This window comes from Fukomys damarensis, unplaced genomic scaffold (genome assembly GCF_012274545.1).
Source record: "Fukomys damarensis isolate Sample0158 unplaced genomic scaffold, DMR_v1.0_HiC HiC_scaffold_3, whole genome shotgun sequence".
NCBI lineage: Eukaryota > Metazoa > Chordata > Mammalia > Rodentia > Bathyergidae > Fukomys > Fukomys damarensis.
The window spans coordinates 39,229,369-39,257,364 of record NW_022900915.1 but is presented as its reverse complement, the minus strand read 5'-3'; the positions used below and the strand labels follow the sequence as shown (position 1 = coordinate 39,257,364).

At 37.3% G+C, this 27,996-nt stretch overlaps 1 long non-coding RNA gene across 6 annotated transcripts in view; it reads left to right on the top strand.

The window, feature by feature from the left end:
- Window positions 1–26,982, top strand: part of LOC104871309 — a 138,555-nt gene extending 111,573 nt beyond the window's left edge. For 2 of the 6 annotated variants that reach the window (XR_004518656.1, XR_004518653.1), the window contains one exon: window positions 19,939–20,589. This is a non-coding gene — a long non-coding RNA (uncharacterized LOC104871309). Of the gene's footprint in view, window positions 1–7,530; window positions 7,755–7,858; window positions 9,160–19,938; window positions 20,590–25,929 lie in introns of those variants that run through there. The other 4 variants (XR_782814.2, XR_782813.2, XR_782812.2 and 1 more) reach the window with 4 other exon arrangements.
- Window positions 26,983–27,996: the final 1,014 nt, after the last annotated feature.

Below are 27,996 nucleotides of genomic sequence, written 5' to 3'. Positions count from 1 at the left end.
TGGTGTCCCCATTTGGCAACTGCTTTCCCAAGAACCCTATAAACTCTTAAAGATCTTTGGTCTTTTGTTTTTCTGAAGTTTGTTTTACAAGATCATTCAAAGTGTGGATATCACAAATATTGTATGGAGATTACTGGTGGTTACAAACTGATTTTATTTACATTGATTAGGTGTCAATATTGTTTGAGGAGATAAATCTAATCAAGGTAATTATAAAATTTCTCTTCTATTCTATGTTAACTCTGAGGGGTATTGTTAGATTTTCCTTAATTTAAAAAAAGTGTCAATTTAAGAGAATTGTACATTTCTTATGTGTTAATAAATAATGAACTTTTAATATGGACTTTAAGGGAAAGAATGGCAACTAATTTGAGAGGACAAAAAGAAAATTATGTTTTAAGAATAATAAAATTTAGAAGATTGTTAAGGACTCATTTTGCTACCATTTCTACATAATTATAAATAAGTTTTGTTTAGATGGAAGTGATTTCTATTGAAGAATGAAAGCTTTTGAAACCACTTTTAAGGGCACTTCTTAACACAGCTAAGTACTTAAACCCTCACTAATATGCTACATCTTAAAAGCTTTTGTTATTTTTAGTTGTATGCCATTCATACAATTAAAAGAACATTAAAATGAAAAACAAGCAAGAAATATTACCAGCTGAGAATTGTACTGCTTACATTTTGCCTTTAGAAATTGCAATGTTGAATTGGACTGGGGGTCACATGTCTATAGTCTCAGCTATTCAAAAGGCTGAGTCAGAAGTTCGAGACCAGCTTTGGCAAGCAGTGAGACCTTATATCCAAACAAAACAAAGAAACCAAAAATACACAAATTATAATTTTGTATTATATTATATTATTTTATTAAATACTTCCATAACATTATTTCTATTCTGTTAAATTTTATATACCCATTTTGATTCCCATTCAGATAGACTTATTGCCTGCAAGCATTTATTTCAGTTTATGTAACTTCAAAGTCAAATAAATGGAACTGGAACAATTTGTAGGACATCAATTTTTTGTCATTTAGAACACTTTTGAGGTGAATAAAAATGGGGGAAATTATGACAGCAGATTTTTAAATGAATAAAACTTAAAACACAAGTAGCCCTGGACTGAATTTTTAAAATCTGAATTTATTATTTGTGGCCACACTTGGTGACACTGCTTTCTTTTGGAGGTATATTTAGTATAGCCTTTCATAGATAATCATTATGTTTATGCTTTAGCAGTTTCTAACCCATAGTTGATTTATAATGTCTTTCATTACTTTAATTCAATCTGAGGTAATTGAAAATTTGTTAAATTTCTTGCTGAGGAGGTCAGAACTTAGGAGAATAATATTAAATATGTGTTAACTCTCTCACATTTGAGTGTATTTGAGGTTAATATGTAACACACTCAGAGTACCAATTCCTATCTGATCTGTAGAAAATGATCTTTGACCTGGACTTGTAGCCTTCTTGACAACACATATATTTTTAAATTCTCATAAATAAAAATCTTGTGTTTTAGATTAATTTGAGGGAGCACATAAAGCTCAACAAAGCCAAAGTCTATGCTGAGGGTCAGAGGTCGTGTGAAGGATCAGTGTGAGAACCTATGCTCCTCCACCTCAGAGAAGTCCACAGGGCCTGACTCCCACAGAAAGGTCTTGAATATAAATGTTACATCTTACTAACTCATTAGAATGGCTTTAAATATTTCCAAAGAACTGCTGTCTTTTTATTCTAGCCTGACTCAACCTAATTGCTCTGCTTATTTTTCCCAAGTTTTACTTGGCCTCTTTCTTCTTAGCTCCCTCCTTATTTACCAGCAGGTAATGCTTGTGGTGAATATGTATTTGTAAAATGTCAAGAGATCTGGAAAGATCTCAAACACCCAAATATCACCAAGAAAGGATAAATTTTCATTTTCAAAAACCAGACTATATATTTATATATCCTGGCATTGTACAAAGTTTAAATACAAAAGAGACTTTTTACTTCTTAAAGTGAAAAGTATGACTTGCAACTACATAAACTAGTTCATTAAGTGAAGCATTTGCTTTGTGAGGTAAAAATTAAGTTTTATTAACAATAAAAATACAAAGACAAGAGCTTGATCAGCACATGAATTGAGATAACTTATTATACATACTCATGGAAGCTGAGTTTTTGAAGTATAATGAAAAGCAAAAGTTCCATAGATACCTTGTTGTGTGCTTAGGATTATATTTCTTCCAAATATAAGCTTTCTGGATAATAAGAAAACTCCACATTGATATTAGCTTTCAAAACACATTACCATGTAAACTAAAAAAATGGCAATTTGATTGGGAAAGATTTTGCCTTGAGTTAGCTACATGGGACAGTATAATAATAGTTACTCAAAATGCTGGTGTATCTTTGCATATGCACTGTGAAGCTAAGACATAGTCTAATTTTAGATGACGGTGTTAAGGATCTCCACTTCTGTTCAACCAACATAATGTGCCTGTTCTACACCCACACTGAAAATAAAGTGTGGAGGAGCCTGAGGAGTTAGAATTCATCCCTTTTGAGTACATAGTGTAGAAAAACTGGTTGATTGCAATTCAAAGAAGAACTAAATCCATTTGCTCCTTCTCTCTTAATTGAACTGTTTGGGTTATTTTGTGTGCTTTAAAACAATGAGCTTATTGTTGACCAGGTTGCGGCAAAGATAATCAATTAATTGGCATTGTGCTTGTATAGCGAAGACCCCAGCAAAGAGAAGGCTGTTTGACGTGACAAGGATGAGCTGAGGGAGATGGGAAAAGATATTTTACAACATCTATTTATTCAGAAATGCACTGCAAGACCAGCCTGCTGAGAATGAGCAGTTACTTTACTGAACAGACTCCCAAATCATATCTAAGTTTTCAGTAGTGTGGTAGGTATAGAAGATAATTAATAGTATAAGAAATATTCAGAACCTAATAGACTTGCAAAACACAAGTAGGTATAACTTTCAGCCACAATTTTTGTATCTTGAGTGCATCTCAGTTGGAATGCAGGCTGTTTTTCTAGCTGTTAAATAGAGCACATTTTGAATCTTGGTAAAGCAACTATCCTTAGAGTACAGATTCCTTTTTGCATGTAAATTTTCAGGTTATTTATTGTTTATCTCCATGGGCCACTACTTCTCTTATCTGCTCTACATGGAATACTAAACAGTAATACTGAGGGGAGATGTTTACCAATGTATGTTATATCAAGTTTCCAGGTGTCAACTATCACCCCTCCCTAGCTTTTCTTGTTAAAATCACAAGCCAGAGCAATGGGAGCCCCCTCAGACACTTACGCCTGCTTGGGCTGACCCTGAGTCAAGCTGCTGAGCTGTGGTGGGGACTGGTCTTGCTCCTTCGGTGTAATTCATTTATCTGGGTGCTAAAGAGGATCAATTTCTTTATCCATGTACTCACAGTTTGAAACCTGAACATACTAGTACTCTTCTCTGTGTGCTGAAAGCTCAAGTTTGGAGAGAACGGTAATACTGATTGTGCCCAAAGCAGGCTGTGATGACTTAGCCTCACAACTGGCTTGTTTACAGAAGTAAGTCTGGCTGAAACCTATGTGCTGAGGTCAGAGTAACTTGCACCCAAATTCCATTCCCACAACTGAAACTTTCAGACTAGAACAACAGTGTTCCAATTACAATAATATATTTTGTCTATTCTGTTCCTAATTTGGGAATGCTTTGTCTTGTCCTTTATGAAACTTGTTTACATTAATTTCCATAGAAACCACACATTACCCCAGCTGATGGCCAATAAAAGTCAGTGCCTGGGACTGTCCAGCGCATTTGTCAGATACACAGGCCTTGGTTGTCCTGTTCCCCGCTTTCTCTCTCCTAGTTCTGTCTCCTAATGTATTTTCTCAGGCCTGCGTTGTGCACTGGGCAGGTGTGAACTGGAACCTGACTACAGGATTCCCTAGCAAAGCTGGCAAATTCTGTCTAAGTGAATGGCATCATTCTGAGAGCTGAAACCTTCGTACATAGGAAGAAGCGTGGACTGTGCTGAAAGGTGTGCACTCACAGAAAAAGAAGGGCTCACTGCCTATCGTGATTATGCGCTCTAGGGAGCCATTTGAAAATCTGGGGAATGTTATTACTGATGGTAGCAGTAATGATACTTTATAAGGCAGTTATTTTCTGAGGACATTGAACTCCTTTCCTTTCCTTTGAATCCTTACCCTAATTTTATCTTTTTTCTTCCCTTTTAGAGGCAAAACCCACTATTTCCCCAATCAATATGCAATATTGAATCTGAAAGGGAATCTCTTTGTTATATGTTGACTTTTAGAGCTGATAGCTTCCAGAGGAGGAAAATGTCTAATGTTTGTTATTCTTTTACTTGCTAAAAATTCTGATTACTATGGAGATGACTGTATTTGTGATTGGGAATATTTCCATTCCTAAGGAAATCTTTCAAAGTGATACACTGCCATGTGCCAAGCTTGGTTTTGTAAGTTATGTCCTGACAAAGCTCTGTGAAGCTGGCTTCTGGAGCTTAAAAATGTTCAAGGTGGAGCTCTGAGGGGAGCACTGCATGTCACATGTTTTTATTTTGTGTTCCTCACAGGCCTTCCGCAATGCCTTAGCTGACTTCTGGGTGCCACTGTAGAATTTCCATAGTCCCAATTTCAGGCACAAATTGGTTTTTGTTGAAGTGTCACACCTGTTTTAGTGGGAACTAAAACTGCGCAACTAGTCAGGTGCAAAACAGCTTGGGGGAATAGCAGAGAATGTAGGCGAATGGAGACTGTGGTGACAGACTTCCATTTATCGCCTCAATTTACATATTCAGATCCCCATAGTCTTTCAAAAATAACAATGAAATGAACCCAGTAATCAAGGGCATGACTGTAGGTCCTTATGTGATTCATTTGTGTTTGGGTAAGAAGGCATTTGAAGGAGGACACGATCACTTTAGCAGATTAATCACCAAGCCTGTGCTTTAATAGCATCAAAGAGGAAAAGATCCTTCCTCAGGAGTTATTTCTTTCTTTAAGTGAACAACCTTGTCCAGTGTTGGCTGGCAAACACCTTTGGATGAATAAATTATGATTGTGAGTAGCTACAGAAAAAGGGCCTGCAGTGGATAGTCATGAGCTTGCAACAAAAAGAGGACAAAGCCATTTGCCACACAAATGCAAAGGGGAAAATGACATTAATAAGCATTAGTAAGTTGGTCTTAGGAGGAATATGTCAAGCACAAAAATTGGGAACTGCACAGATCTCTGGTTGTCTTTACTTAGGCAATAATGGGATATTAAACCTATTATGAATAATGCAGCTTCTAATTATTCTCATCTTCTATCTCAACTTTGCTTTTCTCTGGCTACCAAATGTATACATTTCGGCTTAAATTATCTCTAGATTTTACATTTAGTCTAGTCAGTCCTATGTTTTCATGTTCAGGCTATCCAAAGTCTTCTCCATTGCCTATTTCTCCAGAGTTTAAAGGCATAGCTCAAATATAAAGACTAGATCATAAAGTTTTACCAAATAGGTAATGTACATGATGAAATGAAACAGTGTAAGAGTAAAAAAAATCATAATCCATAAAATTTTTGGTTGTATTTTACCTCCTGAAAAAGGCTATATCTTGATATCTTAAACTGTGTCATGGTTTTATCATCTTTCTTACTGTAATAAAAAATGGCCTCAGGAACAAGTGTAGAAATATCCCTCCAAAGATATATTTACAATGAGACTTCAATTATGTAGTTTCCCCACATTTAGCAGATGTAGGTTTATCAAAGACATTTGCATTTTACCTTAATTTACAGTCATGAGTAACTTTACTGTAATAAATATTTGCAGGGCTGGGGATTTAGCTCAGTGGTGCTGCCACCTGCTTCTCAAGCACAAGATCCTGAGTTCAATCCTGGTACCAAGAAGAAAAAAAAAATTTTTTTCAGAATAAAGCTCTAACTTTCTATGATCTCTGATAAAAAGCCAGAGAAGTGTAAAGCCCCAGCTTTGTAATGTCAAAGGACTGACCCTGACGTGCTTTGCTAACGTGAGACACCAGTTCTATTGTTGAGGTAGAGATCATCTGTGTTTTAACTGGGATAAAATTGGTGAGCCATGCATACGGACATTTCCATGTCAAAAGGTATAGGACAAGCCAGACACAACTGTGAATGTTTACAAGTAGCAACTTTTACCTTAATTACGGATGCCTGCATGTGTGCACTCAGTAAGCAGCAAACTTCTTGAGGAGATGGGTTGTGTGCTTTACTTTTAATCATTACTTTTTGCTTTTAGTATACTGCAGTAAAATAGTTATGGTACATGCTTATTCAATAAACAAACAAATGAACAAAAGTTTATACTTTATATGTGTGCAAGAGGTGTGGCTTGGAAAAGCATAAATTTACCAGAAGGACAATATTGTGTAGATGAATGCAGAGAAAACATCTGAAAGATTTTTTAGACATTCCGATGTTCCAGTAGTTCAGGAAACCTAATTCCTTTCAAATGAAATTCCTTTTCTTATCGTACAGTATTTGTTTCCAAAATAATACTATATCATTAGCTGATTTTGTTTTGTGCAGTAACCATTAGCCTCTACGTTTTTTGTGAGGGCTTTTTCCATTTCCCCTTCTCCCTTGGAACATCTCATTGAATTTCATCTCTACCTCCACTTTCCTCTTTACAGTTTCTCTTATTATTTTATGTCTTATATTCACCTATATTTTATGTATGCTATTTACAGTCCCAGACTGGTAGCTCTTTAGAAATATGATCTACATTTCTTTCATCTTGGTATCCTAGTAGCAAGTCATGGAAACTGAAGGGACAAATAATTCAGTAACAGTTTATTAAGTGTCTACTCTGTACACCAAAGTGTGTTAAACCTTGAGGATGGAGAGAGGGAGGGAGAGGAACGCCTGAAGGAGGTGCGTGTGTCCATGAAAATGTAACCATAAACACTTACATGTTCACAGTTTCTAACAATTAGCTTATTCTTTATACTCAAGATTTTATTTTTATAAACTTCATTTGCTGAAGTTCAACTTCTAAAATACCCTTTGTGGCAGTAGTCACACACTTTGCATTTTTGACACGAACTCCATTCCAGTCACAGTTAGCAAAACCAGACAGGCTTGGAGCTTCCCTTAGACCCAGTAGGAACCCTCTCCCCAGACGGGTGCCGCTCTGTGCTTCCCGAGATGAGGACAGTGGGTGGGTGTAATCCACCCGATGGGGGCCTCCGGACAGCCGGGGCGTAAACCACACAGAGCCTTGTTATTCCTCTGGGCTTGCAGGGCAAATTATCCACATGTGACTCCAAAGCACACTAAGTAAGCGGACTGTCTCTGCCTTCTCTCAGGATCCAGATCCCGAGCATCGAAAAGCACAGTACTAGCGGGTCATCTGAAGGGAGAAAATCTGCACAGTTCTCCGCGGCAGTATCTTCCCCATGGCCGGGGAACCAAGCAATTCAAAAGATGCCGATATGATTTTCATTTTCTGTTATTCCACCCCTCTGTTCTTTCTTGGTTCTAGGTAATTAATATTTTAGAGGGCACCACAGCATCAAGAACTCGACACAGATATGAGCTTCGCAGCGACTGTGGGAAGCACAGCAGCAACTCAGGGGAGGCGAACTTGAGAGCTGACCCTCACTCGCCTGCCCCTGCTCTGCGCACCTACAAATGTCCCTTAGAGAGCGCTGCCCTTGGACCGACCCTCTGTCTGCCTTCTCCACATTATGTAACAGATTTTCATCTGTACTTAGAATTTTTAAAAAACTATATTTTAGATGACAGGTGTTTTAAGATACGAGAGTACTGATGTGTGGGCGGGAATTTGTCTCATTTTTTGCACCCTGCAGCTAAACGCCGGAGGCATCCGCAGCTGAACCCTGCGAGAGACTTTGAGAAAGGTGTACGCACACCGAGCCAGGAGCAGCCATCTCCCCGTCTGTGTCCCCTCCTCACCTGTGTGCACAGAACAGAGCTGTACATGACTGCGGACACGCGCGTAGTCCCCAGGGAACCTGTTGCTATGTTTGCAGAAATTAAGATTTTCCAATCCTATTAGCATGTTTCATATTTCTGGATTTCTGATATTTGCATAATTCAAGCAAACAGTGCACACACTTAATATGATATGGCGTCTTATTTAGACAAAAAGCTGTCATAATGGAAGCTGAATTAGTGACATTTTAGGATAGAAAAGAAACTAAAAGTATACATATGAGTGATTAGTTGGCTTTCTCTTCTGTTCTGGTGCTCTCATCTTACACATACATACGTATTCTACTGTATTAACAGAAGGATGGAAACAGTGGTCTGCTCTCCTTTACATAAAACAAATCTGCTTTTAAAAATACGTCAATACTGTAAATAATGGTGATTGCTACTTAGAGAAATATTATTTTTCATTATTTCAATAAGTGAAAATCTCAGGTAAAAGAACATTCAACTTATCTTTGCTTTTGAAGTATTTTAAGCTATCTCGATCATAATTTGCAAGATTTCCTTGCTTATTCCCAGGACTGCTTCTCAATGTTTTTGTGATGATTCAGCCACGAACTAGGATCTGAAAGTTAAGCATATATTAGGATTTAAATAGGAAAATGATTAGTAAATTCCCAGTTTCTATTCTTCTGTAACAAGATAAAAATGTTTATTACTCCATTGATGACTTTTACTTTCTTGTTTGAAATATTTAGTAAGAAAGACTAAAATCAATTCCAATGGTAACAAAAGTTTAATTTCTTTAAGGCAGAATCACAAAATTTATTTGCTGAAAAATAGGAGTATTATTTGATATCTTTGTGTGTATGTGAGAGAGAGAGAGAGACAGAAAGGGACAGACAGAGTCAGAAACAGAGAGACAGAGAGGACAATTAGTATATTTCATACCCATAAAATCTTTTAAGAGCAAAATATACATCTCAAACAATACTTAATGAATTAAATGAAAATCTCGCAATTCACAGTGTTCAGTCACATGAAATCAGTGTAGAGGTTTTTTTTTTATACTTACAAGAAAGAAAAGTGCTTTAAATATCTTAACATAGCACAACTTGTAGCGAGTATATAATTTGTGAAGTAATTGGGTAATTAATTGAAAAAGATGTTGATCAGTGTACGAGGCAAATTTTTCAAAATTTGCAGTCCTATGGCATATGGCAGAATGTAAATGCATTTCCTCTCTGTGGCTTTGAATGTTAATTTTTCAGACTATTTTAGTTCATCCAATTTGTAATGGTAAAGATACATTTGAATTCTGAGGGGATTTTTTTGACTTACTGCAGTTCATATTTCTTGTGTCTTCAAAGTTGATACAAAGTCTTGAGGAATTTCACCCAATATTTTAGAGTATCTCCACCTTTCTTAAATCTCTTCTACCAGTGTTTTCTTCCCTCAGTCTTTTAGCAGTGTAGATTATACCTGGTTCTGTCACAATTTAACTTCACCAACCTGGTTCCAGTCACAATTAGCACCACTGTGTATCTTATTTCTAATACACTTTGATTGTCTCAACCTGTGTCATTTATTATATATTATTTTCTGTCAGACACAGTATAAGTCTTCTCCTCATGGAATGCACATCCTTGGCCTCATGCTCCAATCTCTTTGGCACTGATGTGACTGTTCTCCTCTTCTGTTACCTTTTTCCTCGTCACCCTGTGGTCACCCTTCAGTGCCCTGTGCAAACTTCTCTGAAACAGCATCCTCTTCCCAAAATTACATTGATTCCTCTTTCCTTTGTGCCATAGGTTGAAATTGTTGTAGAAGCAACAATTGATTCTTGGCCACCATAAGGTGAACAATTCTGCTTCTCCATGTGCAGTGTGCAAGTCTTCACCACAATGACTTGCCTTGCCGTGAGCCCAAAGTAACGGAGATAAGGGACTATGAATGGAAACATCTGAAAGTGTGAGCTAAAATAAAGCTTTCCTCATTCTAAGTTGCTTTTCTCAGGCATTTTTTTTCACACTAATACAATAATACAGAAAATTGGTGCCTAGAACTGGGATGAAATGTAGTGACACAGTTTAAGTGTATTTATTTGATTGGCTTGTGAGATGCCAAGGGATTAGTAAAGCACATTTTTAGGTGTGTCTGAGAGTGTCATGGAGGCGTGAACTTGGAGTCCCTTACCCCTTTCTCTTTCTTCTTCGGCTCTGCTTCCTGGCCTCCATGAACTAAGCATCTTTGCTCTCCCATGTTCTTTCATTACATATTTCTGCTTTGGAGCCAGAAATCATGGATGAATCCTCTCCTCCTTACAATGTGAGTGTCAGATACTATGTTTTAGGAGACCAGATGTCGCGAGCAGGAGTGTGCACTAACTGGAGGTGGAGACAGGAGTAGTTGCCAACTAGATTTTTATATATTTTATATCTGTCACACATCAAACATGTTAATTCATACCCGCCGGTTGCCACTCCCTGTATCTGCACAAGTCCAAGGAGCGCGACTTTGTTTCTCTTTTCCTGATGATTGCGGTGTTCGATCCGGTTGCCTCCTCCTCGATCCGGGGGTGCAGTCCGGGCAGGCTTCTGATGTCTCCAATGAGGTCTCATCCGAGATCTCGTCTGGCAGGTTGCTACTGAGCTGGCTCGGTCACCGAGTGGGACAAGCTGGTCTTCTGCACTCTCTCTTTTATACCATTCTAACTGGGGTCTGTGGCACTGGTTTGGGTTTTATCACTTCACACATGTTGGGGCTGTTTGAGTAGATATTGGGGCTGCACAAGTCATAGGGTTCCACACATTGAATTTAGATAAAAGGGTTACATGCATCATAGGGTGATCTATTGGGTTAGATATCACTCTTACTCTTGGGGGGATCACATATCAGGTTTCCCACATTGTCACTTTTGGTGGGTTTCACTCTCCACTCTTGGGAACACACTGACATTGTACTCTATTTGGGAGGCGTTATGTTCTCTGCATCCTATACCTTGACGTGTGCCCGCTACACCAGATGATGGGGATTGAAATCTAATTGACCTGCTCTGAAAGCACAAAAGAGAAAAAGCAGAAAGCTGTGCCTCCTTTGGCAATGTGAAGGCCCTGCTAGCGCATTGCAAATTCCAGGGAAGGATTGATACAGCTGAGATCTGGATGTTTACCTGGGAACATGCTGTAGACAACAAAAGGCAGATGAATCATCTCTTAACCTAATAGCTCACTCCCTTGTCTGAGTGAATAAAAGTGAGGTGAGCCAAACACTCTTTGTGCACTGGAGGCAAGAGCCCTTGTTCCCCTCATTCTAAATTATTTCTGTGTTGGTGTCTTTGATCTCTGTTCACCCCTCTGGTTAGTCATTCCTAGCAGGCTGGTCCCCTGCCCTGGGTGTCAGCAATGAGAAAGCTGACTAATACAGAGCTATTTTTGTTACACTCTGGCAAAAACTCATCTACATTTTTCCCTTGCCCTGAGACTTGGCACAAAGCTGAATTTATAAGTGATAGACGGATTCATCTGACAAAGGTAATTTCAAGGCGGTACGCCATTCATGCTGTGGCATGGGTGTCAGTTGCTGTCTTTAGATTTACAGTGAAAATTGGAAACAAAAAACATAGTGCAAAAAATTGAAACAATATGCATTATGGCCAGAAAAGAAGAAGGTCGTGTAAGACTGTAGCAAGGGGGGGTATGAGTGCTACAGAGTTTAGCACCATTAAAATAAGCTCAGTACTTGGCACCAGGAAAATCGGAACACTATCTTGAGGATATTCAAGGAATTGCCTAGGTCCCACCCATTGTAACCTCAGGGATGCCAAAGTATAAACTGGTTTCAAAAGAAAAAAGCCTTAGTTCACCCTGCTCATGTATGCATTGCCACTGATGGAATTACTTCCCCAAGATGATCCATTCGGGCACTCAGAAGTCACTGTAGCCGTATGTCAAGAGGGCCCGGCTATTGCTCCCAATGGCAGCAGACCTTGGTGTTGTCCAAGTGGTACTGATTTTGCATGCAAAAATCTAGAGTTGTATGGGGTGTGAAGTCTTCCATTTAAATTTAGAAGGCAGTGTGAGATGTCAGAGACCCAGCAAACAGTTCCTAAAATGGTGATACGTTAAGCTGTGAGTGAAACTAAAAGTTGCGGTGCAGAGCCAGGGGAGGTAGAGATACTCGAAATATGAAAAGTCTGCCAAGGAAACCTCTAGGCAGTGAGCAGGACTGGCCTAAGAGACAGATCATGTGGGCTGTTACTGGCAAGAACATAGCAAGGACATAGGGCTGTCTAAATGCTTTGGGGTTTACAGGACACCACCACCTTTCTCAGATTCTGACCATGGGTTTCCAGAATGTAATGTTGGCCCTTTTGAGTTTTAGTCTTACTTTGGTACAATCCCTTCTTTCTATTCCACTATTCCCCTGCTTTGAAACACATATGTTTAACCTGCACCTGTCCTATTGTCTGTCGGAAATGTAAAAGTTGTATTTTTATTTTTCCAGGGGCTCAGAGATAACAGTTGCCTTAAGTCTCAGAGGAACTTAGGACTTGGGTTTTTGAGTAATGCAGAACATGTTATGACTGTGAGAACTTATAGAGATGTGTTGAATGCAGTTTTCATTGTGAGATGGACATAAGCTTTTGGGTTCAAGGGGAAGAATGCTACAGTTAGGATCCTTAACTCCTTGTCCCCAAATCTCATATATTGAAAGGCTGAAGGCTTAGACCCCAGTGCAGCAGTATTCAGAGGCTGGGCTGTTGGTATACGATTGAATCACCAGAGCTCTGCTGTCATGAAGGGATTAATCAATGTATGGACACAGAGCCTAATGGGCTGTTAGAAAGTGGTGGAAGTCTGAGGAGGTGGGGTGCAGTTGGAAGAAGCATCTCACTGGGACCGCGCCCTCTATGGGTTTGTTTTGTTCTGGGACTCTTCCACCCTTTCCACTTATCTCCTCCCGTTTCTGTCTCTCTGTTTCTTGGCTCCCATGAGGTGAGGAGCTATCCTCTGCCATATACTTCCCCTATGATGCTTTGCCTCACCATGGGTCCAGAAACAGTGTACCCAAGTCGCACGAGCTGAAAATTCAAAAACTGTAAACCAGACTAATTTTTCCGCCTTTTCGGGGGGGTATTTTGCAGTAACAATGGAACGCTGACTAACATACACCTCAATGCCTAAGCTTGGGGGCCAGAGCAGCTCGCTCTTCATACCTGTGGCAACACGGATCGGGAGCAGGTACCAACGAAGAATCTAAAGTCCAAGTCTGGAGATCTACCAAGGGTGAAGAGGTGGCACGTCCACCAAGTTAATTGTAACCTTCACCATATTTTTTAAATGTGTTTTTCCCATTTCCTTGCTTAATTCACCCTGAAACCCTCCTGAGCCTTCCCATCACGCTTCGGACTGAGAATTATCTTATGTCAGATTTTGGGCTCTTCACTAAAAAAGGAAAGCAAAGCAAAGCAAGATAAAATGAAACAGAACAAAAGGACGAAACAGGAATTAAGACCCAAATGACAAGCACTGGAAACATAGGTGGCACAGAAGAGAGGAGATAGAACTAAAAATAGCCACTTCTTCCAAGCAAAGAATTCAGCCTCACTACCAATCTACATTTTGTCAGATTTTTAAAACAAGTGTTCCACTGTCGGGCCACAACACGAATGTACTTTGACATTGCTAAAACAATTATTTGGGGAACAACATAAAATGGTGACAGTTGTCTTCTCAACCCAGAAAGATAGTTAATAACAGAACTCATGCTTCCTTTTGTATTTTTTGAAAAGCAGCTGTTTCAGAAGTCATATTTATCAACTATTGTAGTACTTACTAATTATAAATTGAGTTGTTAAACATTTTAGGCTCTGAAATCTAAATGATGACTACTTTCAAATATGCCTGCCTTTTGGCCCAAGAATGCCTTAAGCTTTAGGATATTCTGATTTAGAATGAGAAAGAATTGGTAATAAATCTTAACTCTTTGTTGATAATCTAATTGTATTAAAATAGGCAAAATTTTAAATTTAAACAAAAATAGACGTGCAGAGTCTAGTGGGATAGTAGAAAAATGAAGAAAAGTAGAGTACTATCATCAGAAAAAAAGAAAGTATCATGTTAGCCCATTAATGTGTACAATTTTTATATTTCATGTATTTGTTAAAATTAATCTAAGTATTTAAAAATAAAAACTGAGCCTAAAAATTCATTACAAATTTTGTGATGATTGTCAATTATAATAGGTGGTGTTAGAGTAAAGAGAAGAAGTAGTTCATTGTGTACAAAAATGTTAAACACAGGTTGGTAATATTAAGAAGCATTTTATTTTTTGTGAGTTCCAGTGAACTTAGTAAGTTTCTTTTTAATAGTCAAAAGAAAATTACTAAAGTCAGAAGTAAATGTCCTTAACATAGTCTTAAAGTAACTTTTAACATACTCTAAACTTACTATTTTGGCCAGCTACAAACTGTTTAGGACTTGTGCACACACAGAAAAAGAAAAGTACTTTAAAATGGAGAATGAAGAGGCGGAGTGGGTAAAATCAAATCAAACTACTTATGGCCCAGGCACCTTTATACACTTACATCCGGGAAAGAAAATTCAAGACATAAAAAAATTACTTTCAATCACATTGTACAGCGTTATAGTTATGTTAGGTTAAAAAGACCCGTATTTATAGGAATTTTTAAACGAGATTGATATAACTCTCATTGCTTCATTTCTCTATGTAATACACATGGACAATTTTTTAGCTTGGGTTTATGAAGCAGAATCTTTGAAAAATCTCATTGTTATGATTATTGAAGTCAGTATCCATGTATTAATGCTACAAATTATTGACAGTTTGTGGAACTATCAACAGAAGAGTTGGTGAATTAACTTGCACAGACGTACTCCTGAGATGGGTATGTTTGAAATGAGCCAATTTGGTCAACTTTGTCCTGAGTATTAGAGAAATTTATTTGTTTAGTACTCAGTTTAGTTTTTTGAAAATTTTAAGGAATTGTAGCACAACTTGGACCCGGAGATGTATTCTCTCAACTTTGTTTTTTTGTTTGTTTGTTTGGGTTTTTTTTTTTTTTTTTTTTTTGGTCCCGGGGGATTGAACTTGGGTCTTTGCGCTTGCCAGGCAGGCAGTGGAACAACTGAGCTAAATCCCCGGCCCTCAACTTTTTTTTTTAATTAAAGGTATTTCTAATGAAAATTTAGCATTGAAATTGAGATGTGCTATAAGTATAAAATACAGAATGGATTTTGAAGACAGTATAAAAATAATTTGAAATATCTCAATTTTCTATCTGATATGTTGAAATGATTGTTTTGAATATGATGAATCACATAAAATACATTACTAAAATGAATTCTACTTCTTAAAATATAGCTGTTAGAAAATTGAAGATTTTATATGTGACTTTCATTATATTTTCTTTATATTTGCTTGGATTGAGTAATGGCTCATTATTAATATTTCAACATCCTACATCTTCCCTTTTCTTTCTCCTATAGAGTATGATTAGTGATAAATATTATAAATATTTAACTACAAAAATTAATATGTACAGTCTGAACACTTTTGCTAAATCATAATTTACTTAGAGTATCAGGAGAGTAAATATGGAAATAACATTTTACTACTAATCTATAAATTGTCTTAATCATTTTGGACAGCACTGAGAACTTAAAAGATTAATAATAAATTAGTCAATTTTGGTTTTTAACTTTCTGGACGATGGCATGCCAAAAGATATTTGGATAATAACGCAATGTGTTCTCTCTCTCTCTCTCTCTCTCTCTCTCTCTTCTTCCCTCCTTTCCTCCCTCATTACTGGATTATTTGTTATATTTTATAAAATGGAATAATTGAAATTAGAACTTGCAAAAGAAACTCAAGTGAAAATAAAGGTAATTTACCAAGATTTTATTTCCATTTTTTCTTTTTGTCATATTTTTCCTTTTCCCTCCTTCACTTTCCCCAAATCTGTGTAAATAGGGAAAGGAGGAAGGAGTAAGGGAGGGCAGGAGAATGGGGACAAACTAAGAACTAAGGGACATCATGTAAAGGTACAAGGTCCCAGTGATGAATGCAACTGTATTGTACGCTTAAGATGTACCAGTAAACTTCATTTAAAAGGAGAACAACAACAACAAAAAAGAAAATAAGGGTAATAAAGTTAAATATTTTTCAGTTGTGAGTAGGTTAAAATAGAAGAAAAATGTTTTCAGTAAGACTGGAAAAGTGTTCCAGAATAGATTGGCATACATCTGTGAGATTATTGGTGTCATGCTTTGGAGCTGGTGTAGGGTAAAACCTTCTCCAATGATAGAAGAGAATCAGAAATTACAGAAACAAACACAGGGTCCCTAGACCTGGAGGACATTCCAGTCCTCAAAGCATCTTGTCAATCGCTCGCTCACAGCCTTCAGATTACTCGCACAGCGAGATCCTTGAGATTACCTGTTGTGACCACAATCTGTGCAGCTCATTCCATCATGCTCAGGACCACCAAGCTCTGGTCCAGCGTAGGATATGGTAATTGACTGAAACATGATAATGCTGACCTGTGACAGAGCCAGCTCAAAGCGAATTAATGTTATAGATGCTGGTGCAGATTTGATGGCCATGCCATTAAGTGTTTTTTGTTTTGTTTCTTTTTTTTTTTTGCCTCCAGCTTCAGAGTCCTAACTCTAAAATAAAAAACAGAGACAAAGATGGTGAGAAAGGAAAATAAAATCCAGAGCCGCAAATGAAGAGACTCTCCTGACGCAGTCCCTGTACGTCTTGCAGTGTTCTCTGCAGCTTCACATTTCCTTGTTTCTTGGGGATCACGTAGAAACTAAAAACACAGAGCGATTTGACAGAGAAGTGTTTCCCAGCCCCTGTTTCTTTGCTTCATGTCCTTAAGGACTTGGACTAATTCAGCGTAGTAGTTTTGATCTTCTACCCCGGTTGTTTCAAAAGTAGTTAGAGTAGAAGCCCTGAATTGTAGTCAAATGTCATTCAACATAATTGCTGTTTTCACAAACTTGGATAAATTCAGTTAAATACACAGACTTACATCCACGTGCGAATGCAGGTGTACACCCAATGCCACAGATTGTCTCTGTGATGGGTGTGTTTGAGGCCTAGAGTGGTGTGGTTTATTTCCCATTCCAGCAGCTGACAGTACAGATAGAACATGAGGCTTCTCAAGTCCGGTAGGCACACTCTGTTGCATTACTTGTACATGAGCTGCTTGAAAATGATCCAGGCATTTGTCATGTACACACAGAGAAGGTCTAGGCAAATTGCAATTTTGTCAGCAACACTGTTTTAATTGAAGACATTAGCAGACAAATAGTTTATAAAAAGAAAAAAAATGCTGAACTAATATAAGCTACTTACATGTTCCAATCACAGTATAAGCCCTAGGCAAAGGGGTTAGGAGTGCAGTTCAGTTTCTTGAGATATGGAAAGTCTTTCTCTACCAAATACAACACAGATTTAAGCTATCCATATGACATGGAAAGGCTTATTTGCTGAAGAAAGAAACGTGATAAATACGTAAAATTATAAACAGTAATTTACATTTTTTGCATACCATCAGAGCAGCAGAATACTTAGGAAATATATACGAATGGCCTTACTTCTTACTCTCTGAAAGGAGTTAAAAATGATTCAAGGTCATTGTTGTTTCCTCTCTCCACAATTTTGCTTGAGTACTCGTTATAGCTGTTCTGTGTAGTCAAGTGGACTGGCCACTTACGGACAGCAAAGTCATCTGAGAAGATAGACACAGCCAGGCCAGCCTTGAATGGGGTCAGCAGGCAGGCCCACAGGTGACACAAATATCTCTGGCTGGAACCAACCGAGAGGCCTAGAGAAGACAACCGCCGAGGGCACCTTCTCCACAGTGATTTCTCAGCATCTAAGGAGCCCAGATTCCACTTTATCCTTCATTACAGTTACAGAATTCCTTGAGATATAATCTGCACTCACACTTTATATATCTTAACCATATATATATATATTGAACTCGGGTCCTTGTGCTTGTGAGGCAGGTGGCGGAACCACTAAGCTAAATCCTCGGCTCTTAACCATAGTTTTCATGCAATCATGGCATTCCCATTATCATTATCGACTCAATTTTGTCTTCTGAAAATTAGCCTCACATATGCAATATTGACATGCATGGATATTTCCTCCTCCAAATATAGGACTCATATATTTTCTGTTATAATTATAGATGCTTAACACCGAACTGCTGGCGCATATAGAGAGAGATAAAGTCTTTTTCTAAAAAGTCTTTTTTCTAGCATTATTAAATAGCTAGGAGAGTTATTTTCTACCCTTTCGTCCCATGCAGTAGAATTTAAACAGTTAGGCAAAGAATTTGTTTCTAACACACTCCTGCAGAAGTCTGCTAAAAATTCATGATTCTCATTCAGTATTTACCAAAATAGTGTGTATTATGTAGGATTTTCCACATGTACTTAATCTTTAACCTGACAACTTTTGTTAATTGTGGTGCCAGCTGAAAATAATGCACATGCTACAACTTTCACAACCACATGCATGGGAATGTCATGTATTTTTCATGAAAGTTAAAATTGTTTCAGTAAAGTGTGAATATGTTGCCAAGAATAACGAAGTATCTATGTACATGTTTTTTTAAAACTGTAAAAACAGAATATTGAATGAATGCTACCTTAAAGTTCTTGTGTTTCTCTTTCAAATACAAGTGTATTCTGTTACATTACAGATCTTACACTATTTGAATTAGAATATGGACTACTTACCCATTTTCAGCAAAATATGTTATGTATAAATATTGTACAACAATTTGTGTGTTCAGAAATCCTTGAGGAGAGACTGCATACTTCTAGCTATGAAATAATCTCGATCATGTTATAATGTTGTCATTGATCATTTAAAAGCCATTTGAACAAACACTAAAATGGCCTTTTATTTGTATTTTAGCCGATATGAAATGGCATGCATTCTAAGGAATATTACTTGAAGTATTAGAAGCTGAGCAAGTTGTAGATAAATGTCATGCGTTCCTAAACTTTCCCCCAAATCTGTGGTTTTGTCTTGTGAGATACAGGTCCAAGTAGGTCTCTCAGAGTCTTCATGTGGGTCCAACTTTCTATTCTGGCCTTCTGGTCAATGCGACCTTCTGGTTTCGATCTTTACCATGGGGTTGATATCAGTAACTACATGAAAACCTGTTCTCTAAAAGCAAAATGTGGAGGAGTGAGAAAATTCAGTCAAACACTTTTGGGCCATGTTACTGGTTGTACACAAATTGGTATACAATATTTATACATAAAATATTTTGCTAATAAGATACAAAATCACTATTTTTAAAGTTGCTATTCTACTGGAATCTTGGTTAGGAAATAAGGGTCTCTTACTGTTAGCTCTTCCTTAGTTGAAATGTTTATGTTTTACTGGATATTAACACATTTAACTCAGTGATATTGATAATATTATTCAAAACAAAAGATAATTAAAGCCAGATCAGGAAAATCAATAGTTTTTTTTTTATTCTGGAATTCAGTAATAGAATGATTTATGATTTTGTCAAAATAAGTAACATCTCGCTCATATTATGAGTTTGACTGAAAAAGTTTAAAATGTGTAATGCTTGTAATTTCAAAACAAATTGTCCATCCGAATTTGATTTCATTTAGAAATACAATATTAGTGTTTTTCACCTTGAAATTTCTGAACGACTCCGTGTAAGTATCCTGATATATTCCGGTTCTTCTTCAAAAAACAAAATGTCAAAGGCATAAACATATTTCTGTAGCACTGCGATCCTTACCTCGCACTTACTGATTATAGCACAACCCAGCTAGGAAACAACAAACCCAGAGACCTCCTCATTTACCGCCCCAGGTGTGAGCTGCTGGCGGCTGACTCTCCAGTGGCTCAAGCGGCCTGGGCTGCTGGCTGTTGAGCCACTAGCACGACTCAGCTGTGTTTGTTCCAACTCTGTTTCCACCAGGGAGCTCGGCGTGAGGAGCCTGCGGCTGAGACACACGCATGGGCATCCAAGTCGTACACTGAACTCCGGAACAAGGTGTGACGGGAGGAGCTTCACATTTACATGGCAGAGGGCCTTTGATGAGGTACGCTGAAGACATGGATCAACAAGGCGCTCTCCAAACACCGCAGCTGATTTCATTTTCCTTGATAAGTGACTCTGTCCGTACCCTGACAGCTATCAAGCAAGCAAAGGCATCAGAAAAGAACTCAGACAGAAACATTTCTGTGGTGATAGCAGAGCTTGGAAGTTCTTAAGAGTTCAGCGTGTATTCATTCTTTCAGACTCTGAAAGGTATGTGACAGGTGAGGTTAAATTAGATGCAATATTTACTATTGTTATATAAACTGGTAAAATCAGAATATAAGTATTTTGTAAAATTTCTGATAAATGTGCAAAGCTTCAGTAAACATGATTTTGATGAAACTTCAGCAATATTTCATTTAACATTGGCAAAATGAGTCCTGTTATTGTAATTTTGCCTTCTAAGTCAACATTATCTTGGAATGCTTATCAAATAAAGTAAGAAGGAATTTCCAAAAAAAAAAAACCCCAAATGAATAAAGCATGACAAGAGAGAAACAGAATTGATGTTTTCACAGTTAATATTACCCGACATAAAAAAATCAAAAAGTATCTATTAATAGTTTAATAAAAACTGTTAAAGGGATTCAGTAGTTTTGTAAGCAATAGTACTTCTGTTTACCATCAATAATATGATAAAAAGAGAAATCACTCTCAAAAGAAAAAGGTATAATTGATATAATAATATTTAACAAGAGATGAGGAAAATAATTATGGAGAAAATGATAAAATATTATTGAAGACATAAAACATCAGAATAATTGAAGATATGTGCTGCATTTGTGCATAAGTATGTTCAATATGGAAGATAATCCCAAACTTGTCAAATTAATATTTTAAAAAATCTATGCAGCTCCAGTCAGCAACTGAACCAGAGATTTTGAAGGGGTTGATATGCTGATTTTAAGAACAATCAGTTGAGGGGAAACTTCAGTAGTACAGCAGTTGCCTAGCACGCAGAAGGCCCTAGGTTTACTCTTCAGCATGGGTGGGAAGGAGAGGAGGAGGAGAAGGAGGGAGAGGGAGAAAAATAAGAAGAGGAAGAAGAGGAGAAGGAGGTACAGGAAGAGGAGAGAAAAGAAGGAAAAACTAAAGAAGAGGACTAGATGAGGATATATGAGAGTATAATCCTATAGTAAGATTTTAAAATGTGACTCTGATAAAGGGGCAGAAAAATAGAAAAATGCACCAAAACAGAAAACCCCCACATAGACGTAATAAGCACATAAAGAAAACTGGAAGGTGGCAGTGGGAGTGAAAATAAAAATTTTAATACTTTTTGAAGAAAACAGAATAGCTGTAATTTCAGAGTGGAAAATTTTTGTAAACAGGGTAACAAAGAAAAGAGTTCCTCTAATCCAGCATGCCAATGTATCCAAAAGTGTACGTAATTTAATCTAAGAAGTGTTTTATATGGTTTTATCCTGTTAACCTGAGCTTATGATAGTCAACTTGATAAAAACTTATAAATCTGATGATAGCAAAAAATATAATAGAAAGATCAACAAACTCTCTCATATTAGATGAAGAAAAACTCTTACATCACCAAAATAGTACACACAAATTAACAGCAAGCCATATACTGGCTCTCACACTGTCAGTGCTTGGAATTCACAGGGTGTATAGCTTGCATAAGGAATACCTACAAGTTATTAGCAGCAGCCAAAAATAATTCTGATGGGTAAAGTCTACAGATAAGTAGTTAACAAGTCAGGAAATCTTAATTTCCAGTGGTAATTTGAAAAGTTTCATTAGTATTGAACAAAATGAAAACTAAAAGTGAAATGAATTATTATCTTCTGTGAATTAATTGTCTTTAAAAAAAAGATTCATAAAAAATGAAAGAGACAGGCTGGGCCTGGTGGTGCTCATCTGTAATCCCTGCTGAGGCAGGAGGATTGCCACGAGTTCAAGGCCAGCACCCAAACTACATAGCGAGACCCTGTCTTAAAAAAAAATTTTTTTTAAATAGAAAGGCAGTGCAGGGAATTCATATATTTACATTAAGAGTATACAATGGTGTAAAGCATTTTACAGTCCAGTTTGGCATTATCCGGAATATTGCAGCATTCTTAGGATCCACAAGGGTCCTATGTATGATGAGACTGGAATCAATCACCCTTCTAGTCTGGATGAACAGTGTGTTGTCGATCTAATACTCTGCTACTATGAACAGTACTTCAATAAAACTTTGCTTTGTGTTAGTGGGTGGAGAGAGCGCTGGTGCATTAGTTTATAGGTGCGTTTCTCAAACTACGGGGTCAAATGGCTTTGAGCTTCATTAGCCAGTGAGAGGGATGAACAGATTAAAGATAAGCCGGGTTACTGGCTTCTTTCCCTACCCACCCTGGGCTATGTCTCTAGCAATAGCTACACTTCCCCTGTGACTCTGTTCCCTGCCAATATTAGTCCTTGGGTTTCCTCTCCATACCCTGCCTGGACTCTTGGCAGTTGCACCATCAGTGCACGAATTCACTGCTTTGGATTTTCCATATTTCAAGGTAGATGGACGCCACGTGTCAGAGCACAGCAAGGGAAGGCTGAGGAATTATTTCAAGGTAAAATAGTCCCAGCACTGATGCAGCTCCTCATTTACTCAGCATCTTCTTTTTCCACCTTCTGCTTTCTCTGAACGAGAGACAGCTAAGTAGAGAACAACAGACTCGGGCCCTTTCTGCCTGCTAAAGAGCGACTCAATCTCACCTCCTGTGAAAATGAAACTCTTCTGTTAGAAGAGCCTGGGAAAGTGAGGATGCAAATCAAAATCTGGGCTGAGGAGAACTTAGTAACAAAGGGCGCTTCTGCTTTTGACTTTTTGGACATGTGCTTTTCTGTTTCTGGCTATTAAAGAAAAAGCTCTAAACATTATTCTTTGACTGGGGAAATACAGCACATCGTGTAGCATAGCACTCAACCTCTCAGGGGATTGCCTCGTATCTGGTATTATAGCTGGCTGTAAATAGGCCATTCTTGGTTCTCCGGGTCAGCTGGTTCCAAAGAGCAGTGCACAAGTTGGGTTGAAGTCCGTTGCTTCACCTTTTTCTGACATGCGAGAAGCATTTCAACTGCTTTGACTTGGCTTCCGCTCAGTATGGCCTACACCACCACGGTTACAGAAGACGCTGTGGCTGCAGATGTCCAGATGTGGACCTGCTCTAGCAGACAGCTCATGGTTCATAGCAGGCATCCAGATTCACTCCTCTGCACCCCCTCACAAGGGTTAGGAGGAAGTTTTAGATGTGGCTAGGCTGTACTTTAAACCTACGCTTATCATTTTGCCTTTTTATGAGCTAAAATTTAGAGAAAATTGAATATCATGCTTAGATTAAGGGTTGTTATTGCAAATAAATGAAAACCAAACTAAACAAGCCAAAGCAAACAGCAGCAAAAAACACTTAAAATTCCATAAAAAGAAATCCATATTATTAAAAAATGGACCACAGGTCTACATGACTTCTCACCAAAGATATATTAAAAATACTCAGATATCCCATATGCCTGTTTGTATGAAAAGATGCTCTACATCTTTGTCATTGAGGAAATGCAAATTTAAACAATGAAACTACACACACTTATTTATTAGAATAACCATTCTAATAAAAAACCCACAATTCCGACATCAACTGCTGTCAAGAAATTGGAGCCACAGAAATTCTAATTCAGTGCTGGTAGAGAAACATAATGGCACTGCTCCTTTGGAAGAGAGAGCGGCCATTTCTTGTGAACCTAAATATATGCTTACCATATAATTCAGAAATCACATCTTTTAGTATTTAAATTGAATTTGGGACTCAAAACTTTCCCATAACATGACTTCCAGGCCCACATGGCTTCCCTTCTGAATTAACACTAATCTTTTCCAAATACAACAGAATAAAGCAAAATAAAGCAGAAAAGAATGGAACAATTCTCAACTCATTTTATGGGATCAGATAATGATCTTACAACACAGAAATATTAAATGCCCACATTTCATAAACATAAATGCAAAGACCTTCCTCCTTGCCAATTTATTAAACAGAATCTAAAAGTTTCAAAATGCATAAGAAAGCATAACAAAAGTTTATTTACCTCTGGAATTTCATATGCTGAAGCAAGTCAATTTCAGATATTAAGCAAATTAATATAAAACAAAATAAAGTCAATTCTATATACATTAGAAAGTTCATTCATAAAATGAAATTCCATATTTATTTGTGATAAAAATTCTTCTCTAGAAAATAAAAAGGAACTTTTATGATAAGACTTTTATGATAAGTGAAAAGGAGCTTTTATGATAAGTGTATTTAAAACGGATTTAAGGGAAATGTCAAACTTCGAGAAATGTTGAATATTTATAGGTTTATACTTAGAAATATTGAAAACTTTCCACCTGATCTATTCAGTATTATGTTGAAGTTCCAAGACAATGGAATAAGGCTAAATAAATTAAAATTCTAAGAGCTGAGAAGAAGAAAAATAAAACTGCCACAGTTCATACATAAGTATGATCCTGTGTGTACAAAGTTATAAAGAATGTATAAATAAAATGTGGATAATCAATAAAATAATGAATTTAGTAAGGCTTCCAGATGTTAGACAATATGTAAAAATGAATTATATTTCCATATAAGCAATAAGTAGAAAATGAAATTCTAACAAATGATAACATTTACAGTAGCTTATAAAAATAAAATACCTAGACATATATATATATATAAAGATGTGTAAGATCTCCCTAGTGAAAACTACAAGAAATTATTGAGAGAAATTAAAAAGACATAAACAAGTGGATCCTTCAAGTTCATAGAAAACTCACATAGTAAAGATGTCAATTTTCTGCAAATTGATCTGCAGTTTCAGCACAACCCTTATACAACTCTCAGGAGGTTTTTCCCGAGAGTTGACAAGCTATTCTAAAATATGTATGTTAATCATCAACTCCAGGAACAGCCCAGACAGTGTGAAGGAAAAAATTGATAAATTACTCTGCAGATATAGATTTCTATTATGAAGTCACAGTAATTAACCCAGTGTAATATTGGCAAAAGAATATACAAATGGACCAGAGAAAAAAGAATTAGCAATTAAGAAAGTGACTCATGATATTCAATGACATTTTTTTTTACAAAGATGAGTATAGAGCAGAAGGTAAAAGATCATGTTTTTAACAAATCATGATGTGCATAATTAAAAGTCCATATGGGGAAAAATGTAGCTTGATTTCAGTTGGTCCCATAGACATAAATTAAATTAGGTTGGTTATACATCTAAAGATGACATCATAAGCTTCTAGAGAAAAAAAAACCAGAAGCTTGTCTTCATGATCTTAGGATAGGCACATGCTTATAAATGAGACAGGAAAAGTGTTAACGACAGAGAAAAAGAGTCTGGTCATTTCTGCTCTGCTAAAATGCAGAGAATTATTAATCAGAAGACTCTTTTAAGAAAGTAAAAATGTAAACCCTAGTGTCAAAAACTACATTCATATAATGGTCATAAGACTTGCATTTTGAACATGTAAAACATGTCAAAGCAATAAGACAACCATGGAAAATCCAGCAGAAATATATAAAACATATTTGAGCAGACATTTTACATCGATCAACATGAAAAGATGCTTAACATCATTAATAATCAGAAAACACAAAATCAATACTCCATCGCACAATGTTTCATAGCCACATAAGTATGTCAGCTTCCATGTTACACACTCCAAACTCATAAAACAGCGGAGCTTACAGTGCAACAATGACCTCACTAAGTATTGCCAAACTCGTGGGGAAACCGGAAATTCTCTTCAATCATGGCTGGAGTGTCAAGTACTTTAAACAAACTGGATAACCTTTTGAAATGTCTTCTAAGGCAACCTTGCAATTCCATTCCTAGGCATAAGAATGAACGCGCCTAAGAAAGGTGTCGATCAGCTTTCATAGCAGACTCATTCATCATACCCAAGAAGCAGAAACATCCCAGGTATAACATTTTACTATATGTACGGCCAAAACCAGCAGCCCGGGAGTAATAGGCTGGATAAATAAATTGTGAGCATTTGTATAACGGGCCATTCTAAAGCAGCAGCAGCACATCTGTAACCTCACTGTTGCATTAAGGAAACCAGAAATAAAATTATATACCCACTGAGATATTATCTGTAGCAAGCTTGAAACTATGCTTTCCTAAACGTCAGCGTTTCAGGGGCAGGGCATTTAGCTCGGTGGCACAGTGCAAGGTCCCGAGTTCAATCCCTGGTACTAATAAATGAATAAATGAATAAACTTCATTGTTTCCAGACACATTTGAGTTAGAAGAGGCAGGAGGATGCATCTAGATGCTGACCGTGTACTCACCTGGGGGGTTTAACATGGATGTGAGCTGAGTATTAAGTCTCAGGCACATACATTTTGTTTTCCGCATTTTGTAAATTTGGTGTCACCAACAGCACTTTGTTGAGATAGAGGTCATGGTGTTTTAAAGCCAAGACATCGATTCTCTTGAAACACTAGAAATAATCTTAGGACCCTACGTGTTCTGGTGAGAATGATAAGCTGCTGGCCAATTTGGGGGAAGAATGTTCTTTTGAGGAGGATGCACACTGCTTCATCTCCTCTAAGCACACTAGAGGAATTCTTGGCCTTTCTCCTACTTAAAGCAGGCTAGAATGTCAAGCTATGCAATGTGTTTTGAATCTATGCAAGATCTTCCTTCCTGCTGTGCTTAATTTCTGAATCCAATGCTGTCGCAGAAACAGATGCGATGTGGAAAGAGCAAGTACCAATTTCCATCAGCACTCAGGGCCCCTCCTGCAAATTGGTCTTGCTGACCCTGTTCGGGCAGATGAGGCAGACAGGCTTTATTCTAAGATGGTAATAGAAAAACAAAGTTACTTTTCAAATTGAGTAACAAATTTTTCACATGGAACCAAAAGCATCAGAGTCTTTATTTTTATTTCCAGGATTTATTTATCCTACGAGACAATTGATTAAACCTCTTGAAAAACGTTTATTTGTTAAGCCAGGTGATGCTAAAAGCCTCATAATATTTCCATATTGAGGCTTATCTCAAACTAACTTATGATTAGATCCAAAATTTAAAAGATGCCAAATCTTGAAAAAAATTTCTAATAGTTATAAATAAATGAAAATGAGAACTCCCTGTGTGCCTGAAATTCTAATTTGTTTAAGTGATGAGACAAATATCTTTTCTCCTTTTATTTATTCTGCGGTCCTCTCAACTGCGAATCTGACCTACCTGCACAACAAGCAAAGAGATCGCAGGAGGAATTACTAAGTAGCTGAAGTTTAGTCAGGTAGCCATTTTTAAACATGTAAGTTGGCTATTGAGGAGATACTCCTAAGTGAAATAAATAAGTCACACACGTGTAAATACCGAATAGTTTCTCTGCTGTGAACAAACTCTAATAGTACATAAGATCCTAATGAGATAATTGACAATGTGAACTAGGAAGAAAAGGGCTAAAGGTGTAGGGAAAGTGGGAAGGGTAGGGGAAAGGTAATAAGGGAAAGAAAGAAATAGGAGAAAATGAAAAAAAAAAGGGAAATAAAATGTTTGTAAATGGGAAGGGGAGGAGGGGGTGCAGGGAGGGCAGGGACAAGGGGAAAAAATGAGAACCAAGACCTGTCATGTAGAGGTACAAGATTCCAATGATGAATGTAACGGTACTGTATACCTAAAAGGTACCATTAAATGGAATGAGGGAAAAAATAAATAAATAAACATCGAAGTTGGTGTTGCTTCACAAAACATGCAGTGAAGGTACGAAGTGACTGTTTAGGTAGCTGGGGAGGTTGTGAGACAAAGTCCTCAGGTCCCAGTTTGTAGCTACCATGTTCCTTGCCTGTCTCATGTTACCGAAGGAGAAAACACATTTCATTGCTATAACGACTTCAAAGTATTTTTGCTGTATGTAAGAAAGATTTCCCTGTTTCACTAGTT